This window comes from Monodon monoceros, unplaced genomic scaffold, assembly GCF_005190385.1.
Source record: "Monodon monoceros isolate NGI ecotype Baffin Bay Population unplaced genomic scaffold, NGI_Narwhal_1 Super_Scaffold_6, whole genome shotgun sequence".
Taxonomy (NCBI): domain Eukaryota; kingdom Metazoa; phylum Chordata; class Mammalia; order Artiodactyla; family Monodontidae; genus Monodon; species Monodon monoceros.
Genome location: NW_021703783.1, coordinates 90,668,620 through 90,674,619, shown reverse-complemented (window position 1 = coordinate 90,674,619; position 6,000 = coordinate 90,668,620).

The following is a 6,000-nucleotide window of genomic DNA, read 5'->3' as shown; positions in this document are numbered from 1 at the left end:
GCACTTGAGAACATGCATGCTTTACCTTTGCTGAGTCTCAGGACAGCACCTTGAAATAGATCCTATTATCCCTATTTGACAGATAAAGAAACTGAGCCTCAGAGCAGGGAACTAGCTTGCAAGTAGGAGGTCACAGAGTGAGGACATAAACTCAGGACTGCCTGACTCCCTGTCCTCGACCTCCGTCACCACCCTGCCCTCCGTCGCCACCCCGCCCTCACTGGCCACAGGGCCCAGCCATCACTCCTCACTTACTCCACGTCCATTGCTCTGCTTCCAGGCAAGACACGGACCTTGCCTCCATCTGTACACTTCATCTTGCCAGCAGCGGGGTTGTCTCGACCATCACCCCATTCAATCCCATAAACGTTTCCCTAGTACCACGTCCCAAGCGCTAGGCTGAGAACTAGAGCTAACATGACGAGTGCCAAGGTCACCAGGCTATGAGCTCCTCAAGGGCAGGGACTGAGCCCAGAGCAGTGAGACCGTGGGACCTCATCAGCCTGCCCTTCACTTTGAGGATGTTGGCAAATGTCACCTTCCAACACGGGGCCCACCTCCCAGGCTGGGCAGGGAACTCCTGGGCTGCCCCCACCTCTCACCCAAGTTGAGTCTGTCCCTCTGGGAGGGGCCTCAGTCCAGCAGTCTCTGGACCTAGACCCCTAAACAGGGTTTGTAGAAGAGCACGGGCACAGGCCTGGCCAACTGCTGTCCTCCTCCCAGGGCCTCTAGGCCAGCGGGGTCCCAAAGTGGTCCTCCTGATAACCCCCCAGATAACAAGCACTTTACAGTTTGCCAAAGGCTCCCTCTCCTTTCTTTCAGTTGACCCTCTCTCCATCCCAGCTGGGGGTATGGAATTTTCCAGGCCCACTTGGCTGCTCGAGGCAGAGTTTGGACCAGGACCCAGGAGTCTAGACTCCAGCCAAGTGCAGAGGGGCTTGCAAGCTCTTCTCATCTCTCAGTACCTCAGAAAAGCCCCTCTTTTTTCTGGACCTCCGTTCCCCATCTCTACCATAAGGGGATCCGACTGGACAACCTCTAAATCCCTTCAGCTTCAACATGCCCAGAGTCTACCACGGTGAGGAGGCTGGCCCTGTTACAGCGGAGAAAATGGAGGCCTAGAGCTTTCCAGAGCTCCCAGAATGGCTGCACACTCTTTCCCTGCACCAGGCTATCGGGGGAGAGGCACCAAGTTCTAGAAGGACCAGCAGGATGAGTCACCAGGTGTAGAAATGATGCTGGCACCAGGAGGTTTGGGGGCTGGGAATCTCACCCCCACGAAAACCACAGCCCAGGAGCAGCAACCATGGGATTCCTACGATTCGCCCAAGAGGACACAGCCTGCCTGGAGTGGATTCAGGCAAATGGTGCGCAGGTGTGCCTTTCAGTCCAAGGGCAGTGGACGCGGCCCAGACCTCCAATAATAACGATAATCGCAATACAAATCGCAACAGCGCTCAGCAGCCTACGTCTGTGTCAGGCACTGTACACCTGTTACCTTCTCCTACCTCACAACAAAGCTGCCAGTTGAGTGTTACATGACCTCATTTACAGAAGAGAACCCCCCACCCCCCGCGGGCTCAAGAAACTAACGAGCTCCACTCCTGTCACACAGGCAGGAAGCAGGAGCCCTGCTCCCATCGCCCTAAAGCCCCCAACCTTTGCCCAGTGGCCTGGGACGCCCTCAGTGGGGTGGAGTCAGGGCACTGGGCTGAGAGACAAATGACCCGGGGGCAGGCAGTGTCTTCCTGGGCCTCAGCCTGCAGGTCTGCAAAAACAGGAGTTTGACCTGGAGCTTCTCCAAGGCCCTTCCTTAGGCCGTGACATTCAAGATGCCTCGGAGGCCTGCAGGACCTCACCCACGGGCTACAGCCGAGGCTGACACAGAGAGGGGAGGCTGAGGCCTCGTGGTGGCTGCAGTGTCCCAGTGCCTACCACAAGCACACAGCTGAAGGTGCCTGCTGTCACCAGACAGGAATGTGTCTGAGCTGGACCTGGAGCCAGGACACTGGACCCTGGGACAGAGGGTACACATCAGGAGCCCAGGCTGGCAGTCCATGTTTCCAGAGGGAACACCAGGGACCCTTAGGCAAACACGGACTCAGACTGGGGGCGCCCAGGAGAGCAAACCCGATGGCCCGCCCTGACAGGCCCATATCCCAGGCAGAGTTCCAGGCCTCAGGGAAGACAGTCACGTGGGGATGGAGGGCGCAGCCATTCTGGGAAAGAGGGAAGACAGAAGGAGGAGACCCTTGGTGAGGGAATGACGGGAGGGGGTCTCCATCCCGAGTGGGGCAGGGGCACATGTGTGACGAAAAGCCAGACTCCCATCTTAGGGCCATGGACCCACCCGCCAGGGCAGGCTCCTGTTCCCAGCAGACCCTGATGCCCTTCCTCTGACATCTCTGCCTCAGGCCCCTCCCCCCACCCCCACCCCAACTCTTTTACTCTCTCTCTCTCTCTTGCATTCCTCTGGGAGCCGATCAGGGCTTGAATGACACCCCAGATGACTCTTTGCTATTAATTCCCACACAGAGAATGGGCCCCTTGTTCTCCTCTCCCGGAGGAATAGCCGTGGCCAAAGCCATCCCAAGAGTTCCTGACTTAACCCTTCTCCTGGCCGCTCCTCTGCATGTCCCCACACCCGGGGCCATGGGGCCAGCAGGGGATGAGGTGCAGAGAGGGCATCTAGGAGAAACAGGGGCCCCTCCAGCCCAAGCTCCTGGAATGAAGTCCCCACGATGGGAGAGCAGGGCCACCCTAACCTTCCCGGGGTAGCCTGACTCTCGCCTGAGGCTCTTGCCAGACCCTGGTGGCCAGAAGGCCTCTCCCCCGAAGTGTGGGAGGCCCAGGATCTACAGCCTCCCCCCGGGCCAGCCTGATGTCTCTGGCCCCCTGAGACGCTCCTTCAAGGGGCAGCTGGGAGGCTTGGACCCTCGGCCCTGCCCTGGCCCCGCCCTGGCCCCGAGGGGGTTAACAGGTCCAGAGGCCCGACACCACCTGTCCGGGCAGGTCACTGAGGAGAGGCAAGAGGTGCCCGTGGCCTCTTTTGATCCTCTGAGCCTGGAGGACAGGAAGGAACTGGCCTGTTGAGTCAAAACCCACCATCTCTTCACTCTCTGTCCTCACCCCCACCCCCACCAGTTTAGACAATGAGACTGGGCAGAGCTTCACGGGCCATCGAGGCCAGCCCCTCACTGCTCAGATGGGGAAACTGAAGCCCAGAAGGGCGAGAGCACGGCCCCCGTCCCTCCGCAAGTCTGTAGCACAGCCCTGTCCCCAGGTCCCTGGCTTCTGGACCGAGACACTGTCTCCTTCCCCATACCCCCTCCGTTTCCACGTTCCACCCTCCCCTGCTGCTGTCCAAGTCCTGCAGGCCTGCTGTGCGACCTTGAGCAAACCATCTTGGCTCTCTGGGCGCGGGAAAACTCGCGCACAAAGGGAACCCAAAGACCTGCTCTGCCATCAATACCTGCAACCTTTGCCTCTTGCCCCAGAATAAGGTACAGATCCTTGGGTCTGACTCAATGAGGACCGTCCCAGGGAGGCTTGAACTCATCCTCTGGCTTCATCTCCTGCCTGTCCCCAACCCAGACTCAGTGCTGTGGGAGCACGGGGCAGGGGGTAGGGGTGGGGCGGAGGGAAGGCCTCAGAGGCAGCGGCGGTGATGCTGGAAATAGAAAGAGGGAGACGAGGTGCCGGCACAGGCCCGAGGGAGCAACAGGGGGACCAGGGCATGGCAGTGGACCGGGCAAGGTGGCCTGGGGTGAAACAAGCTGGAGGGGTGGGCTGGAGCCAGGCGGGGAGGACCCTGAAGGTCGGGGCAGGAAGCCCAGCACCCTCGGCCCCAAGAGCTGCTCTGCCGCGTTCGTTCGCACAAATCTCGGTCTCTCTAAGTCGCCTCTCCCCACCTTTCTCATTTTCCCAGGGCCCTCCACTCCCTGGCAGCCTCCCCCGGCTTCCCGGTAGACAGCGATAGGGCAGGTGAGGGACGGTAGGGGGGTGAGCCAGAGATATAGAGAGAAACAGAGAGGTAGAGACAGACAGAAAGATGAGATTCTGAGAGCAGACCGAGGCTGGATAGAGAGCATGAGGACAGAGACAACTCCAGCCAGGGGCAGAGAGGGCCGGAAAGGGAAGGATGCCAAGACAGAACCACCAACTGCAGGTTCAAAATGACGGAGCTTCCCAGAGGGGGCGGGCTGCGGACATAAAGAAGAAAAGTGGAAGTGATGGAGGGAGAGAAGGAAGTCAAAGCAGAGAGAAAAACCAGGCCGTGGACAAGAGGCGGTGACAGAAGAGGAAAAGGGAGAAAGCGAAGGTCAGGAGGAAGAGGAGGGGCGGACGCAGTGGGGGCAGCCCTGGCTGCGCTGCTCAGGCCCCTCCCAGGCTCCTCTGCGTTTCCAGCAGGTCCACACAGCCCCCATGGGCCCCTGCAGCCTGCACACCTACCGTGCTCCAGCGCCACGCAGGAGGACTCGGCCATTCGCTTTGGAGGGCCTGAGCCGAGCCTCTCAGGACACAGCAGGCAGGAGGGCACCACGGAAGTCCATAGGCGCGGCCTGCCCAAGAGGCTGGAGATTTGAGGCTGAGGATGGGGGCCTTAGAGACCATCTCCTCCAGTAGTTCCCCCACCAGCTGCAGCATAATCACAGCGGAACTTTCAAAAGGAAATCCCACCCAAATATACGACTTGGAATAAGACCTAGGAATCAGTATTTACAACAAGCTCTCCAATGAGCTTGCAGCGACGCCAGGTTTGGACCACACTGACGGATAAGGAGGATGCTGGTGGCCAGAGAGGGGCTGTGCCCCACCCCAAGGTCACAGAGCCGGGCCTCACAGTGAGGCCTCCCCGGTCCCAGCCCGGGGTCACAGGGTGGTCCGCACAGTGCCAGGCACACAGAAAGGGCTGAAGTGGGCAGTGCCCTCTCCCTTTCCCTCTGTCCCTCTAGCCTCAAGGCTCTGGATCCAACTCTCCAGGGGTAGCCAGGGCAGTCGCCATCCTCAGACCCAGAAATCAAATAGGGGAGAGGAAGGCATTGGGCCAGAATGGGATTTCTATCCCCCATTTCCCTGCCCCCGTCCCCCTAGTGCCAAGGCCTGGGGCTGCCAGCTCTAGCCAGAGATGGGGGTGGAGGGTGGGGCAGGAGGGAGGGGGAGAAGACCCGCGTGCTCCCTGCCCCCCAGCCCCCCCACACACACCCTCCGCTCTTTCCCTCAGCCTCCTTGGGCTCAGGGCTGGGTACCCCGGAGCGGTGGTGTCCAAAGCTGACAGACCTGCCCTGTCCTTCCTGCCTGCTGGGGGAAGGGGTGGAGCGGGCTGGGAAACTGGCTCAGATGCCCCATCCCCTCCTCCCCTTCCCTACGTCCTCAGGGGCTTTAGGTGTCCCACGAAACCCAGCCTGGCCCTCCAGGCGCCCCGCGTTCCAGAAGGAGGAAGAACACTGGCCTGGGAATCAAGACACTTGCCTCCATCACATGAGAGACCCTGGACAAGTCTCCTCCTCTGACCCACAGCCTCTCCCCTCTCATCACCTCTCCAGTCCTCCCCCCACCCATCCTCCCCATGAGGCTATGTTTGTTCACTCATTCATTCATTCATTTACTGGGCACCTCTGGTGTGCCAGGCGCTCAGCTGATCACCAGGGGTTCATGAAGCTGACATCCTTGTGGGAAGAGAGACAATGAATAAATCATCTCGGGAATTCCCTGGAGGTCCAGTGGTTAGGACTCTGCGCTCTCACTGCCGAGGGTCCAGGTTTGATCCCTGGCCAGGGAACTAAAATCCCATAAGCCATGGCACAGACCAAAAAAAAAAAAAAGAAGAAGAAGAAGAAGAACTAATCTCACAATAAATATATGATCATAAGTTGCAGTGAGTGCCGTGCTCTCGCCCTTCTGGGCCTCAGTTTCCCCATCTGAGCAGTGAGGGGCTGGCCTCGATGGCCCGTGAAGCTCTGCCTAGTCTCATTGTCTAAACTGGTGGGGGTGGGGGTG